The following is a 17,993-nucleotide window of genomic DNA, read 5'->3' on the forward strand; positions in this document are numbered from 1 at the left end:
GTTTAGATGAAATGTGTACTCAGGAACAGGTTCATTTTTAATGGTGATGTTGTGGTTTAACCCTGGCTGGCAAACAAGCACCACGCAGCCACTCGCTCACTCCCCCTCACCCAGAGAGATAGGAAGGAGAAGTGGAACGGAATGTAAAACTCAGGAGCTGATATAAGAACAATTTAATAGGTAAAGCAAAAGCTGCACACGCAAGCAAAGTTAAACAGCTAAAATGGCAGGCAGGTGTTCGGCCATCCCCAGGAGAGCAGGGCTCCATCATGTGTAAGTTACTCAGGAAGACAAACGCCATAATGCCAAATATCCCCCGCTTTCCTTCTTCTTCCCCCCATTTATATACTCACCATGGCATCCCATGGTATGGAATATCCCTTCGGCTAATTTGGGTCACCTGTCCTGGCTGTGTCCCCTCCCACTTTCCTGTACCTCTCCAGCCCTCTCGCTGGCAGGGCCCAAGGAACCGAAAAGTCCCTGATTTAATATACACATTACCCAGCAAGAACCAAAGCCATCAGTGTGCTATCAGCATTGTTCTCACACCAAATCCAAGACACAGCACTGCACCAGCTACTAAGAACTCTATCCCAGCTGAAACCACGACAGGTGATTAATGGTTACTTTTGGAGTTTGTAGGAAGACCTGTAGAGAAAATACTTTTTTTCCCGCTTTTGTTTTACTATTACTAATTTTCACTTGAGAAATAAATACAGGAATATGTTGAGTTTCCTACCTGCATGAGGACAAACCTAAAGAGACTTGTGTATCTGCTCACTTTGAAACTGTTCTTATGTGTTGTCAACACAAATCCAAATTATTTTAATTTTTCACAACAACTTGCTTCTTCATTTTTATAGGAGAAGAAGAGGTGTGTGCTCATCCTATGTAAAAATGAGTGATGAATATCTTTTTAAAAGTTAAGGACAAGTATGCATATAAGGAACAATAATTTGCTAAGGTGGCTTCTGACAGTTTTGTCTAGGGGCATGTGCATTCCACTTTTATATGCTGTAATTAATATGCTACAAATGTATTACATGAAATGTATGAATTGTTGAGTCTTTAGAAGTCTTTTCATACAATTGTCTTTTCTTTCTACAGTATTTTCTTCAATGTTCACATGCCAAACCTAACTAGAAAATTCCTCAAGTCCAATAATAAAATACATCAACTGTTAGCTCCCCCACCCCACCCTCAAGCATATTCAAACTAAAATCTAACTTACTTCTCCATTCTTCTTCCTTATCAAAGTCAAAATCAAAATTTGGAAAATTTTATATTCGTGTTACCCAGAGTAACAGTGTGACATTTTAAAAAGCCAGTGAGTCTGTCATTCAAAAAGGAGAACCTGGTCAAAGAGGCAATTCCTTTCAAGAGGGATGCAACTTGAATTTTAAGCAGATGACCTGCTGCTGCTGCTTCGCTGTTCTTACAATGAATCTATGTAGGTTTCATTCCTGTCTGCTAATGTGACTCAACTTGTACATAAAAGTGTTATAAATATTGATGATAATTTTTAAGCATGTTATAGTGTTCCATGTCCGCAGCTCAGCTACTCAGGAGAGTAATTCTCTTCCTTGGGAAATGTCAATCAATCATGAGAGGTCCTATGTTGAGGAGAGGAAAGGGAAGGGTAAAATGGGAGAGAAATGGTAAAGCAAAGAGAAGAGGAAGGGAGGAAAAAGGGAACACATCAACATTTTGATTCAAGGCACTAGTATAATTTTGATATAAATACCCTGACCATCCTTCCCTGTGTCTATATTTGGTTTAAAGTCCGGTTTTGATATATGCAAAACAGATTTCTTTTTAAGGACATAAAATGGGAAATTCCACTCCAGGACTGTAGCAAAGGCTGTCCAGCACCTCATGGGGACACAGGGACCAACAGTAAGTCCTTTGGAGAGCTTCAAAGCATATGCATGTTAGGGATGTGTAGTACAGAATAACCTACCCCATAGTAAAACCTATGGGTTGTAAGTAGCTACTCGTATTCATGTAGGGAGCTCAACTAACTCGTTGATATACTTGTCCTACTGTACTGAACTAGTTCTGAATGTAAATTACTCCCTACTTTGCCTTTGTTAACCATAGGGAATCCTAAAAAAAACACTGAGCTAACTAATTGTTCTGGCTTTGGCTGGGATAGAGTTATTTTTCTTCAGAGTAGCTGGCATAGTGCCATGTTTTGGATTTGTGCTGGAAACAGTGCTGATAACACAGGGGTGTTTTAGTCATTGCTGAGCAGGGCTGTCTCAACACGTGATTTTTCTCACTTTTACCTTTTAAATTTTCTCCCCATCCCATTGGGAAGGAGTGAGCAAGCAGCAGGGTGGAGCTTAGCTGCCTACTGGGGTTAAACCATGACACTGATTTTGTTAAGATAGATGGTATGGATAGCCCATTTTAGACTACAGTGCAAAACTCAGCTATTTAATCTCATTTCATTTTCTTGCTTGATAAAACAGGTATTAGTTCCAAAACTGAAAGAAATGCTTTTCTATTAGTTTTGATTTTGTGAATGTGTAGAAACTAATTAAGCATGGGCTATTTCTAAATAAATAATCATAGAATCACAGAATCGTTGAGGCTGGAGGGGACCTCCAGACCATCTAGACCTGGTTGCCCCAGACCATGTACAGATGGCTTTTGAATATCTGCAAGATGGAAGACTCCACAACATCTCTGGGCAACCTGTTCCAGTGCTCAGTCACCCTCACAGTACAACAGCCTGTTTCAGAGGCAACCTCCTTGCTTCAGTTGGTGCCCATTGCACTGGGCACCACTGAAACGATCCTGGCTCCATACTCTTTACATTCTGTCTTCAGGTATTTTTATATATTAATAAGATCCCTCCTGATCTTTCTTTAGGATAAGTAGTCCCAGCTTTCTCAGCCTTTCCTCGTAGGATGAAAGTCCCTTTGTTATGTTCATGGCTTTTTTCTGAGGCACATTGCTGGCTCATGTTCAACTTGGTGTCCACCAGGACCTCCAGGTCCTTTTCTGCTGAGCTGCTCTCCATCTGGGCAGTCCACAGAACATGTTGATGCCTGGGATTGTTCCTTCTGAGGGGCAGGACTTTGCATTTCCCCTTGTTGAACTTTGTGAGGTTCCTGCCAGCTCATTTCTCCAACCTCTTGAGGTCCCTCTGGGTGGCAGCATGATCCTCTGGTGTTATTAGTCACTTCTCCTGGTATTGTGTCATCTGCAAACTTGCTGAGGGTATGCTCTACTCCATCATACAAATCATTAATGAAGGTGTTAAAACAGACTGGACCCAGTATTGACCCCTGTGGTACATTGCCAGTTTCTGCCCTCCAACCAGATGTTGCAGTGCTGATCATCACCCTCTGAGTCCAGACATTTGCCCAGTTTTCAATCCACCTCACAGTCTTCTCATTCAGCCCATACATCCAGCTTATCTATGAGTACTTATGGCAGACAGTACCAATGGTGTTACTGAAGTCCAGGTAGAAAATACCCACTGCTCTCCCTACCTCTACCAGGTCATTTCATTGTAACATTTTATCAAGCTGGCCAAGCATGATCTCCCTTTGGTGAAATTATGCTGACTATTCCTGATACTTTTCTTGTCCTTCATGTGCCTGAAAATGGTTTCCAGGATTAGTTGTTCCATTACCTTCTCAGAGACCAAGGTGAGGCAGACCAGCCTGTTGTTCTCTGAGCAGTTTATATGTTGTTAGCAGACTAATATTACAAATATTGTTATGATTTGTGTCACAAGGTGGGCTGGAGGGACCTTTGTACTTAATAATATTTCTCCATGCACTAGTAACATGACTTTTTAAATAACATATCAAAGGAAGTCTGAATATTCGGGAGTGTTTCAGAACTAACAGGAAGAGCATTGTTGATTTGGAAGCCGCTGAGAAATTTAAAAAAAAAAAAAAAAAAAGTAAATCGTGAAAAGAACATGGAGATGCTGGCATGTGCTCTAGCTGAACCAGACACCTTCATCTGAATCTATAAAGAATTCTTTCCACATGTATCCTATTCCTTCCCTTTTTACTTTAGCTCCTATTAGAGCTGAATTCCTAAGGTTGATGGAGAGAGGCAAGGAAGGAGAAATGGAGGAAGGGAAGGAGAACAGAAAGGAACACCAGGAATGAGGAGAAAAAAGATCTAATGGGCTCTCTGGGACAGACAGTTGCACTAGCTGCAACCTAACAGGGACTTGAAGCACAGGGCAATGTGGGAAGGGGAGCAAGAGGACAACTGTGGGCACTTAATGGTCTCAGGGTGATGGAGGGGCCTTCAGTCATTAGTCCAGTCAGTTGGGCTGCCATTAAGGAAGCAATGAAAGGAATGTGTGCACATGTTCCTGTGTGTTGCGATAACGTTTTTATTACAAACGAATGTCTTTGGTATTCATCCTTTAATAGTTCTAAAGGTGAGATCTGGTCCAAACCAGCTCAATTTGACTATCACAATTTCAACATGGCTTTAATTAAACTGATATTTTTAGGAAGTAGTTTTACTATCTTTAAAGTGTTCAGAGCACATGTCTGCTCCCTGAACATCCACTTCATGAACAAAGAAATGTACTCTGCTGATATTCCTTAAATTCTTATATGACTGGCTCTAAAATGTCTGATTTTTATCTTATTTACTCCACCTGTATTTAATTTGCACAGAACTGTGGCACCTATGTGTCAGTTCTCACTTTTACCATGGCTTGAGTAGAAAATGCTCTGAATGACACAGCAAAGCCACAGTGGCCACTGTTGAGCAGCTAAGCCCCCTTCACTCTGCAGTTACTGTGATGCTACCACTCAGTACCTCTGTCTGGAGGAGAGAACAGTTCAGTTACCTTTTGCCCTTACTGGTTTTCAGTTACAGGCACTGTGTGTTGTCTGATCTTTATTCCTGAATTACCTATTCTCTTGTAGCAACTTATTAAATAGTGCTATTTTCCTTGCAGCTCCATTAGACCACTCTAACTGAAGGAATTCTACTATCTGAGAAGCAGCATGTTTCCAAAGTAAAGTACAGTGACAGGCAGGAGACTTAATTTCTTTTATTTTTTAGACAGTGACTCACTGTTTGACTTTCTGCAAATCACTTAGGAGGTCCACATTTACAAGTATCTGCAGAAAGTTTGGGTGTCTTCATTTTGTTACCTACCACAGAGTTTTGTTCTGAGGTGCACTCAACACAGAGAACAGCAGTTAAAGGCAGTGAGAGCTGCAGGTGCTTGACATATTAAAAAATCAGGATAGTATTAAAGCATTTCAAACTCAGTATCTTAAAACCCCAGGTGATTTCAAGCATTTTTTTTAAGATGTTGCCTTGAAAACTACTGTTTCTTGATTTCCCTGTCTTCAAATAGAAAATAATAACCTTCACAAGGTCTGTTGTCTGGAAATGTTTATAAAACATTTTATGCTTTCTTGTATTATATAATAAGACATTTACTCAGACATGTTAGTAGTATTAAGTTACACTTACTGGAAGCATTACAAACAAACCAGATGGGAATAACCCAGCTGAAACAGACTCAGTTTGCTACACTGTGACTATTCACCAGGACTTCTGATAAACAAGATTCAGTGAGTCTTCACTGCAGACTGATCCACCTTTTTGGGTACCCAGTGAGTCAAAAAAAAAAAAAAAAAAAAGAAAAAGGAAAAAAAAAAAAAAAGAAGAAAAGGGGAAAAAAAAGAGAAAGAATTAGTCATAATCCTGTCTTTCCGCCTAGAAAGTAACATACATCTGTGAAAATTTGTCTTTGGTTACAAAGGTGAAAGAAAGCATTCTGTTAATTAGACTTGAAAATAAGTACTTTGCCACAATTAAAAAAGAATCTGAGCAAACAGATGTAACAGAAGTTGAGCTCAGAGGAGTTTATCATGAGATGATTACTTGCATTGGCAACCAGTAATGACAGTGTGCGTTTTCCAAAAGGTAATATTTTACTGACCGTGACACAGCAGCAGTGCCAGCAGAAACATCATCTGTGGTAGAAAGGTGCAGCAACACGGCCTTTTCTGTGAACATGAAGATCCAGTTGGAGTGGTGTTTGGTAACAGCTTTGGCCAATGAATATGTTCACAGTTTCCTTCCTCCGTCAGTGTACCCGCATTGTTACTGTGTTGGAGCAAGCCAAGTTCTGTGACAGGGCACTTAGGGTAGATTACACTGTGCCAAGACAATATGCATGAAAAAAATGTGACACTAATCTCAGTAGCATTGTCACAATGTAAAGGGTTACCCAGCCTGTGCATATATAGAGGTTGCTACCATAGGTTTGTAGGGTTCCTTAATATATAAAGAGATGGAGACTTTTACCCACTAAATTTCTCTGCTTTATTACAGAGTATCACAATTAGCACTCAAACCACCACCAGCAAATATATGAATGATAATAAAGTGAATATATATTGATACAGCTATTACAAATTAGTATCAGCAGTCAATATACTATCAATCTATTGAGTATGGCAGCAGTCAGTAATAGCAGCAATCAATCATATAGCAACAAGCAATATCGTAACAAATAACTCTTACATATAACTACAAATGTATCATTAATGAAGTAACATCACTGATATAACAGCAGGTAAATTTATGATAGATTACCTATATGGATATATATCACTGGTGTCAAGTGAGTTAGATTTCAGAAAAGGCCAAACCATCTCAAAGGGAAGGTCAAATGAAGGTCATGAAGAGGGACCCAACCATCCTAGAGGTGGGATAACAAACTGAACCAACCTCAAAAGTGGGCCTGATGCAGGGACCAATATGGTAACAGACAGAGTCTCACTTAAAAAATGTTCCACATAATGGAGTCTGGAGTCAGTCAGGCATCCCCAGTGAGAGTCCAAGATCTTGTAGAAAGTTTGTATGGAATTCAAATTTTTTTAGGAAAGTAAAAGTAAGTACAGCATGGCAAGTTCTCACAGAGTCTCCATTTTGGATAAAAATTAAGTCCTTTTTATACTGTAGAGACACAAGAGGGTGTAGGATATGACCACTTTGAGCAGCCACTAGGTGCTGTTAGTGTCTATTCTCCACCTGGGACAGCCAGTAGGTAATGGTGTTTCTGTTCTTTCAGCCCAATTTTATTTCTCCAGACTGCTTCCACTTTTTCAGACAGTAAGTTGCCATTACAGTTTCTTGGGTTTTGCACTTACTGATAGTATCTCAGGTTGTCACCCATTTCTAGGTTTCCCACTTGTACTTCAAAGAGGCCAGATGCAATTTTCAAGGATGTTTCTGGTCCTAAGACCTAGTTCCCAGGCTCACAACTCCCAGACAGGCAGACATTTTCTTTTGTTATTAATTTCCCTTTTTTAACAAGACTACCTTTTTGGCTGCTTACATCAGCATCACATAAAATCACAAAGTTACAACATTAGTTAGGGCTTAGGGTAAAAACCCAAACTAAAGCACACAGTGCTGTATTATTCACCTTCTACAGGCTTCTCGCCTGACGCTAGAGAAACAGGAAAGAGAAACTAAATATCACACCACCTACAAACATTTGCTCACTGGGCAAATGATCTTTTGAGGCTGAGTGTGTGTCCTCAGAGTTTCTTGTATAAGGCCAGGAATTATCTCCTGCTGTAGAATTGTGTTCTTTCAAATTCTGCATTTAAGCAATTGGGTTCTTCCATTACTGAACTCTACAGTGTACTGGAAATGCTATTTATAACCTTTGTCTTTATTGGCATTAGCCGCTGGTGACGTTTCAGATGTTTTCACATCTCTCCATGTTTTTCCTTCTGGAAAATGGACATTTTCTTCTACTGTGAAAAAAACATGATACATTGTGAACAACACCAGTGCTAGGTGTTACAGATATAACAGCCACCATAATTATTATCGTCTTATAATGCAGGAGGGGAAGAAGGACTGTTCTGGGATCATGCCTACTGTTTCTGTAGCCTGTAGAAGGAAGGTATATGCCGGTAGACAGTACAAAAATACTGGTGAATATCAAGACATCCTTTAAAATTAAAGGCGAACCTGCTGCTATATATTTAAAAACTTGAATAACACTCCATTTATGTCTACCAGACTAAAAATTTATTGAGAAATTAATTATTTTGAATTATTAAGCTCCAGAGAGTATGCATATATTTGAAAGAAATTGTTAGATACACAGACTTTATAAATGGGTCAAGTCTATTAACTACAGTGAACAGGCTAAAAATCAGTGAGGATCACAGCCTGACACTCACTATGGGATATACATCATTACCTTGTGCCTCCTTGCCTTGTACTGTAAATAAAAATTTCTCACCACTGCAAGATTTGGATTTCAGTTTCTAAGTGGAATAATTTTCTTCTTCATTTAAGTTTGGAATTAGACTCAGCTTCCTTTGAGCTGACCAAACTATTGCCATTACACACATACAGAAGTGTTTTCACGCTTCTAAAAAGTCAGTAAGAATCCTTGCTTATGTTCCATTAAGATATGTGGTATACGTTTGATTCCTATATGAATAAATTCAAAGCATAAATTAAAAGATATGTAAGATGGGAGAAATTACTAACTGATGGAGTAGTTTTAAGTGTTTAAGCTCTATTTTAAACTATATTGTCCTTTAAAAGGCATGGGCTGAAATATGACAACCTGTGTAATGACAAGTACACTTGATAAAGAGCCTGAGGAGCAATTTCTTGCCTTTAAGATTTCCTGGTATGCCTACTCTCTGTGTCTCTTATATTCTCTTTTAATCTTCACCTGTGAAGACTGTAGAGTACCAGAAACAGATTGAAGCAGAAAAGCAGAAGAAAAAAATGCTAAATGGAAAACAGTGCATTAAGAATTCAAAAGCAGTCTTGAAACACACATACACAGTGGAAATACTTGGGGGTTTTTTTTGTAGCAAGCATATACTTCACTACAACCTACAGTACAAGGCCTTCCAGAGGACATTTAGGAGCACAACTGTCTTTGATACTAATGGAAACTGTGTTTGCTGAGGATGATGCTGCCTGCCTTGCAGTCATCAGGTAGCCTTAGTTGCACAGTGGGAACCTCTTGCCTGTAGTATAGACACAAATAGCGAGACGCACTTTAACTGTCTAAAGATGTCCGGAGTTTTCTCCAGTTCAATATAGGAGGCATTACATTTCTTAGAGAAGCTTCTTTCTTCCATAGAGCTGATGTTATCCTGACATTAGCTAGGAACTGTGGGCCCATTTTTCATAATAGGAAAGAGACTAAATGAAGTGGGAGGAAGATCTGATGTAGACACTTCAAGAAGAAAAGTGGAATTACTGAATAGGGAGGTGAGCAAAAGGTAACTGTTTTTCTGAACCGTGCTGTACCAGAAGCAGTAGATTGGTTTAATAAATGCAGAAAGGCGAGTCAATTGCCAGGATACTTCAAGGAAACACGAAGGATATTGTGCCTCTACACAGACTAAAATTTGAAAGGGGCATAACTTTCCTCTAAGAGGTCAAAACTGGGAGAAAGATCTATACATCTCTCAAGCTATTTTTCCTGGCTAACTACGGCAGGGCTCCATCAAGTATCTCCCCAAACCTATTATGTCTTTATTTCCCTTTCCTACCTTGCCTTTCCACAATATTTAATAACCTTAGCACTGCTTCCCCTTTCTAACATATAAAAATTCACTGATTCTTAAATGGTCATTAATGAGAATGTAACCTGTCTTGTCTGAGGGTCACTGGGAGACTGCATAGCCCTACAGTGAGCTATTCTTCACAGTCTTCCTGCATAGCCTTTCTGTGGATACTGATTTTACACCTCTCTTCTTCTCTTAATTTCCTGTTCACTCTATAGTATAGCATCTATTAGTCACAGAAAGTTGGAAGGTGTAAGACACTGCAGCTGGAGTACTCTGAGGCTTGCAAATAACCACAGAAAGGTTTTAGACCTTTGGGTGTAATGGGCTGTAAAAGTAAAAGCTGTAATTTATTGTTTCTTCCAGTTACTGAAACCTAATGGCTAGCCTACTTTCTGTGGAATTCAGTGATGTGCAGATGTTTCTATCTAATAAGAAGGTTGAATAAATTGTAGTTCTTCTCCTTTTAACACATTTTACTATCATGTTATTGTGCAACATTTTTTGCACAATTTTTTTTAATGTTCAGTTCAAAGCTAAAAATAATAGTTTTATTTTTATTTTTAAAAAATGTTTTAAAGAATGAAATCTGTGACCATTAATATTTAAAAAAAACTAGATGAATTATTCCTGGTACTTCATGTTAAATCAGTCTAAAAAGGAAAATCTTAATGTATAGGCATATGGATATGTATGAACACACAGCAATAGCTAATATTGTGTACACACACTCATACCTATAATGGATTTATACCTCTGTAATTTATGAAAGAGAAAGAAACTCAAGGAAAAAGAAAAGTTAAGTGCAAATCATATTTAAGATAAGTGATTTGGCATTATTTCAACAGAGAATTTCCATCTCTCTTTCTAGTTTCCACTACGACCACCCCATTGCCTATTAAGGGCAATGTCTTCCTTTCCCATGTGCAGCTGTAAACTTTGCAGGCAAATGACTGATCAACTGAAAAACATCTAGGAATTAGTTCCAAAAGGTGCTGCAAGGAAGTGGAACTTTGGTGGTCAAGATATTTTTAGGGCCAAAAAACCCCACACCTTATATGTAAATTCAATAATTTATTGTTAGTATCATTTAAATCTTATTCATCAACTTGAATAATTCTTATTGTTATAGAAAAAAGAAAGAAATAGAAAATAAATAAAATATTTCAGAAGTTGTTGAAATTTTGCGGCACACACTCCTGATATTTACCACTTCTACAGTTTAAGTTTGATATTTCAGCGCCTTCTGGATCCAAAGGTTGGCTTCAGTGTGGGGAGAGGATACAGCTAGCTGTCAGCATCCTGGGTCCTTCACTGAGACTCATGTGGTTGATTTATTCCTTGTTATCTAAAACTTACATAGGGACATTTTTATGTTTGCAAACACGCTCACAACTTGCTATTTGTTCACTGGTTTTCAAGTGCATGCTTAATGTGGATTTACTATTTATGACACACCTTATGTATATTAGATACATGTACTTTGCTCTTTTTGTTGCCTGTAAAACTGATTTTCCCAGGTCTGTACCTCCTTAGCTGACTATTAATGGGTTGTTTATAGCCATTGAGTCTCCATCATCAGCCTGTGTCCTTTCTTTTGTCATTGTGTGCCTGCCCATCTCTACACTGCATCCTGTGTCCCCATTTTCAAGGTCTCTTTTGTCATACCATGGCTATATTCCTCTATGTAATGTCATGTTAGTCATAAATATTAAATTATACATGGAATAACTACTTGTTACTACTACCTGTACGAAAATTGTACCATATGAGGATAAGAAAAAGCAAAATGAAACAGTCCTAATTTCCTGGTAATTTTGAAAATTGTTGTTACAGCTCTATCAGTTATAACAAAGTTTAGCTAGGTAAAACAAGTTCAGATAAAGTAAACCTGACAAGCCCTGGTCTTGAGGTGTTGCAGTTATTACAAAGACTATGGCCTGTTAACAACAGTGGTGATATCTTATTCACAAGGCTACAGGATCCATTCCATCCAGAGAAATATCTAGCGCCTTTCTTATTTTTTAGGTAAATGAGATGATTTGTGGCTGAGGTCTGCAATATCCAGGTGCTGATTGGAGAATCTCATATTTTAGTCATAGGAAATAAACAGTGTTTTTGTGGAAGTACTTCTGCCAGAGGTGGCAGCTGAAGCTGCTGCTCTCAAGGATGAGTAATGGTTCATCCCTTTCAGGATGTGTCTCTAAATGGCTGCTAAGAAACCTGCTTAAAAGACAGGAGGGATGGATGACATTCCTTACTGATAGTGCCAAAGGTGTGCATGAAATACAATTTTGAATATTTATTAGATCAGGTATTTTTACCACTCGGTGATTTGGGTAACAACTAGACAGGGAGAAGGGTGTATTTTTAGGCTTACTCATGGACACTTAGCCACACAGATAGTTATCGTTAGTGATTAAAAACATACAAATACTGTAAGGGAATGGGAAGTGAAATCTAATTCTCTCTCTTCTGATACTGTGGCTTCATCACTGGTTTTCTGTATTTTTTCTCTTAATAACTGTTATGGTTTAACCCCAGCTGGATTAACACAGCCACTCTCTCGCTCCCGTCACAGTGGGATGGGGAGACAATTGAAAGAGTAAAAGTAAGAAAAGTCATGGGCTGGGATAAAGACAGTTTCATAGGTAAAGCAAGTTGTGCACACAAGCAAAGCAGAATAAGGAATTCATTCACCACTACCCATCAGCAGGCAGGTAACCAGCCATCTCCAGGAAAGCAGGGCTCCATCATGTGCAACAGTTACTTGGGAAGACAAATGTCATAGCTCTGAACATTTCCTCCTTTCCTTCATCTTCCCCCAGCTTTGTATGGTGAGCATGACATCATGTGGTATGGGATATCCCTTTGGTCGGCTGGGGTCAGCTGTCCCAGCTGTGTCCCCTCCCAACTCTGTGTGCACCCGTAGCCCACTCACTGGTGGGGTGTCTGGGAAGCAGCAAAGGCCGTGGCTCTGTGCAAGCCCTGCTCAGCAATAATGAAAACATCCCTGTGTTATCAGCACTGTTTCCAGTACAAATCCAAAACATGGCACTATGACAGCTACTCTGAAGAAAAAAAACTCTATCCCAGCCAAAGCCAGCACAATAGTTTTTATAAAATTTCACTGTTTTCTGCAAGGTGGGAAAGCTCTAACAAAAGGTGAGCAGTTTGCCTTCCTCTGGGTGGCTAAACTGCAGATGCAGCTTTGAATCATTCAGGCAGTAGGGGACTGAATTGTAATATCAGTTAGGTAAATTCTTTTCCTGTAGGCTGGTCTACAAAAAGTTAATGAGATCAACATCAGAATTTCTTCCTTGTACTGGTGTGGTGGGGTTTTTTGTTGTTGTTGTTTTTTTTGTTTGTTTCTTTGTTTGTTTGTTTGGATTTTTTTGTAATACACAATGTAAGTCAAAACTACTCTCCAGCCCATGAGTTCAGGGCCTTTCTAAAGACAAGGTCTGGGTAAATTTTTCAATTCAAATTTCAAGGCCAATAAAGTGAGGAAACATCCTTCATAATTCTCAAGTGCATCAGCTATGAAATTGGTAGTTATTTCTACCACAATGCCTTAGGTAGAAGAACTTAAGACATCTTATACATTTCCTGGTAATGACAGAGACAGGTCATAGGATGGTTAATTGGCTTTAATTTGTTTGTTTGTTTAGTTTTAACTAGATCCAAAATTATTTGGTAGAAGCAAATCAGCTGCTGACTGATTCCCAGGAAAATATCTTAAGTAGAGAACAATTTGGAACAGGAAGACATTCCTGTGACTATTTTGATCAAGATAAAATGTTGTGAAAGTCAAGAGAAGAAGCATCTGAGAACATAACTTTGGTTGGGTACAAGAAAAGCTGGGAAAAAGGAAAGGTGATATAACTGTTTACTGTTTAGTTAAGAAAGACTTCTGCAGGTAAAAGGCTGGTTTTCAGCCTTCATATGAAAGTGAATTAATCCAAAAGCTCACATAGTATCACAACAGTGGTGTTTTTTTCATTCATTGCTTGGCTGGTCGCTTGGTTGTTTGTTTGGGTTTATTTTTGTTGGGTTTTTTTTTCTTTTCTAATTGAGGATGCTAACAATTGTTCAAATTTACTGAAAGTGGTGTGATTTCTCTGTTGTTGCCAATTTAATGATTAGATATGTAGATAGAAGAGACTTTGGTTCAAGCAATCATTATTTTAAGGAAGCCTTATGCTGTATTTTTTTAGGATGATAAGCCCACTGATGATGCATGCCTGTAGCATAATTTCAAATGAGTAATTTGAAAATGAAGTAATCAACAAAGTTGTAATTCCATGTTATCTGGAAAAAGTTTTTTTAAAAAACGTAATATGAGAAAGCATCTTTAGAAAAATGCTCATGACATGGTTTAAATTCAAACTACAGAAATTATTTCATATTCCTTTCATTATAGATGAATATACATAAACACAAAAAGCTAGTAATGAAAATTTATAACTCTTCCATTCTTCTCAGTACTATCCTTTCTTTATAGGGTAGCAGATAAAAATAACTTTTAATTATTTTTTCTTTTTTTCTTTCCTTTTTTGTTCATTTGTTTTTGTAAAAAAACACTGTTTTTTCCCTTAACGGCATGAAACAAGGCACAAACAAAGCACTTTTTAATCCTGTATCCATTGTGAAACAAGAAAGGTATCTCAGTTTTAATGCATACAGCCAACCAACGTTGCCATGTTAAAAAAAACCCCAACATACAAGGAATGAAACATGAGGGTCACATGAGCAGATCTCCACATGGAACCATAGAATCATTTAGGTTGGAAAAAACCTTTACGGTACAAGAAGGTTTGAGTACTCCAAGGATTCAAATCTGGCTCTGCACTTACATATAACTTTTTTTCTGTTCCACAGATTACCGAAAAGGAGTCCTAATACATTTTGATTCAGTTCAGCCCCTGAGCATCATCAGTTTTCACTTATACAAGAACTATTCTGTGGAGATCATTTCTGTTTTGAAGGACAACTTCTGTACAGCCAGTGGGAGAGCTGAGGTAGTGGATGTTTAAATTAAACTGCTTTTGGAATATGTTTATGAGCTTTATTGCTTGCATTTATTAGTTTATAAAATTGAATTCAAACACAGAAACTCTCACCACCAATTTAACCTGAATAAGCTTACAAATGGAACATAGATTAAAAAAAGGAATCCACTTTTCTAGATAATATTGTTGTTTCTCATCATGGGTTTGTAGAAGGCTTTGTCTTGAAAGTGTTTACCACTCCTTGTAAATGTTTTATAATCACTGCAGTATACTCTTAACCTGGGTGCACTGGATAACTTCTGAAAAATATTTTTTGTCTCATGTTTAATAGCATCTTCTGAATAGTTCTGAAAAACTCTGTAGACAAGATTTAGAGACAAGTTCTATATTACATTTCTAAACTCCCAGGTATTTTAATGTGGCTTGGTCCAATTCTAGGATATGGTGTGCTTGTTACAAGAATCTGAAATCACAGGCAAGTTGTCATGAAGGTAAACTTAAAAGTCAAGGATAATACACCCTGTTAGGCAGGCAGAGTTTGTCCCCAGATAATATTGTTATTTGTGTAACTCAATGTATGTTTTATTAGAATATTTAGATAAATACAAATGTATATTAATGAAGCAGGTGAAAGTCAAAAGCAGTGTGCTCATTAAGAGCCTATTGTGATACAAACCAGTGTGATATAGCAGCTGTAGGTATGAGTCATTTGAATCTGAGACTCATTATCCAGATGAACAACGGATAGTCACTTTAAATTTATCATGAATACAGCCACAGATGGAAATAAGATGGAGTAAATGTCTGCGGTTATCTGTTAACTTGTGTGCTTCATCATTTAATAGCTGAATGACTTATGATCATGTAGTTCAGGACACTTCTAATTAATTTTTGAGTTGAGACTTTATTCTCAACCTCAAACTATGGTTTATTAATAGGTCAATATAAAGAGCTTGCTTAAGTGTAATGTGTGGCTGTGCAAACATATTTGGAAGCACATAGTTCATTGTTTGATGTCAGATGGTTTACCTGCCCACCTAACTAATTGAGAATCATGTCAGAAAACTAGAAAGCCATTTTAATGAATGAGACAGACAGTGACCTCCAAACAGACATAACTGAATAGAACTGATGAACTTGATATGACCAGAATCACAGTGTCATTTTAAATATAACAGATTTTAACTCATTTTCCTGCTCTTGAGAATTGCAACCACTAAAAGCATAGGAAAGATTGGCAGGTGAATTTTAACTTTTTTTCTCTGTACAAGCTATATTAGAGTAGCAGATCTGTTGAAGGATATTAGTCATATTAAGAAGCATTTTGGCTCTGAGTGCATGCAAAGCTGGCATTCTGTATTGAAAACACATCTTTAATGTCCTTGAGGGGCAAGAGGTGGTAGGAAAAGAGGAAGAGTTTTTTTTCCCCAAGCTATAAATGAAAAATGACTCTTTCTTCTTGCCAAAGAGCAGCAAACATAAATTTAAACCATATATGTATATTTTAGACCTGCTCTTTCTTCCAAATTTTGCTGGAAAATTTGCACCAGTTAGGAAAAACGGTTCCTAAAACAGGCTATATAGGAGTTTTGTATATTGTTATTTTAGACAATCTGAAATTCTGACAGTTGTAACAGTGATGGACAGCAACAAAAGTAGCAGTGATTTTCAAAAATACAACTCTGCATTGTCTTCCAAATGTGGAGATTTCAATAGACACTGGAGAGTGTAAGGAACTGACACAAATTAGTAATTTTCTGTATGTGTGGAATTTAACAATCCTTAAATGGCTCATGCTGGATAAAAGAAAAACAGAAAAATGACCTTTATGTTTGTCACCACTGCAAATCATGTTGTTCCACTGTTCCAGTGATGCGTAGAGGTGGAAATAATGGAGATGAGTACAATAGACTTTTCCATAGACTGAGTTTTCCAGGTCATTTAATTCTCTCTAGTGTCTTCAGAACCTTTCCAACAGAGCTAATGATAACAGATTGCCACATTATCCTGTTCGTGGTGACCTGTTTGGGTAGCTGCCAGAAATCCTAGTCACTCAAAACTATTGGTGAAAAAAAGTGTTTACTGAATTCACTTCTAATGGTTATTATAATGTATTCAGGGCAAATAAAATATTATATTGTATTACTGAGTACTTCATGTGTTAAGTAATGATTCAATTATTTTTGAAATTGATACTTTAGATCTTAGTTGCTGCTCTGCTGCAGCTGGTTTTGAGTTTTCCTTGCAGACTCTGGCCCTCTGCCAGTTCACGTTCCATGGGAATAGCTCCCCCAATCTAAAAAGGTTGGTTTTTCAGCGTATAGCCAGCTAAAGCTACCCACGCTCTCTCCTTGCTAAAAGAGAAATAGCTGTGGCTCTGAAGGTGATGAATGTAGGTTTTTTCCTGGGAATTGTAATTGCTTTTGGGGTGCATGAGCTTAGAAAAGTGCAAAGGAGAAAGTCTCACAACCTGTGCATATAATGACATCCAGTCACAGACATTGATCATTTTAGATTTTACCCAAATTGTTTATAACTCTAGCTTTAACATAGTTTTCTGAGAACCAGGAAGCTTGAAATCAGATACATCATGTGACTTTTGCCATGAAAAAATAAGCTTGAGTTTAATTAATGAATTTAATTAAATAAATGTATAGAAATCTGTCTACTCACTTCTTCAATAGTCAGTGTTTCCCCATTCCAGTCAGAATAAAATAATTCTGTATGAAGTATTCTTCCTGGGACTTCTGCTTTTGAGATACCTTGCTATTGTGTGTAACTTCTACCTAATTCTGCAGAGCCAGAAGGATCTAAAATTTTAAATATTTCCTGTTTATTCAAACTGATTCTTGATTCTGAGTGAATAAAAAAGATTTGAAAGAATATTTTTTATTTAGTTTGTTGGGGGTGGGTGGGTGGGTTTGGATTTAATGTAACTTTTACATTTAAGTTCCTGCAGAAATGCTAGATACATCATGCTTGTTCCATATCAATGCAAAAATCAAGAGTATTACCAAAGGATATATACTATAACTTAGGAATGATGTTCAAGCTTGCATTGAGCAAGTCACCTGCATAGCTTCCCCTTGATTATAGATTATAGAACTAGAAATCCTAGAGGTGGAAAATGACATCAAATCTATTTGAGATGTAACTAATCAGAAAAGGTTTGTTTTGGAGTCTGTTCCACACATGAAGGGCTCAATTTTCAATACTGCATAAAAAGTTCTGCCTGCTGGATATAGTGTGGCAGTTCAGCAGCTGCTTTGCTAGCAGCTGTATCACCTTAGGTGAGTAACAGCTTCCTTTTCAAGGTGGAGAGAGCAACACAGGCTGGGGAAGCACAACAGTTATCACAGGTAGTAAGGTTAATTGCATCACACCAATTTTAAAAGGAAGGTTTTAAAGGTTT

General features: G+C 37.8%; 1 protein-coding gene across 6 annotated transcripts in view; it reads left to right on the plus strand.

Moving 5' to 3' along the window:
- Positions 1-17,993, plus strand: part of CNTN5 (contactin 5) — a 968,197-nt gene that overhangs the window by 449,263 nt on the left and 500,941 nt on the right. For 3 of the 6 annotated variants that reach the window (XM_080376469.1, XM_080376474.1, XM_080376475.1), the window contains exon 2: positions 14,451-14,590. The exons of the other annotated variants lie outside the window; for them this stretch is intronic. The gene's annotated coding sequence lies outside the window, so the exon portion shown is untranslated. The remainder of the gene's footprint in view (positions 1-14,450; positions 14,591-17,993) is intronic. 6 annotated transcript variants of the gene reach the window in all.

Source organism: Falco punctatus, assembly GCF_963210335.1.
Source record: "Falco punctatus genome assembly, chromosome: 2".
Taxonomy (NCBI): domain Eukaryota; kingdom Metazoa; phylum Chordata; class Aves; order Falconiformes; family Falconidae; genus Falco; species Falco punctatus.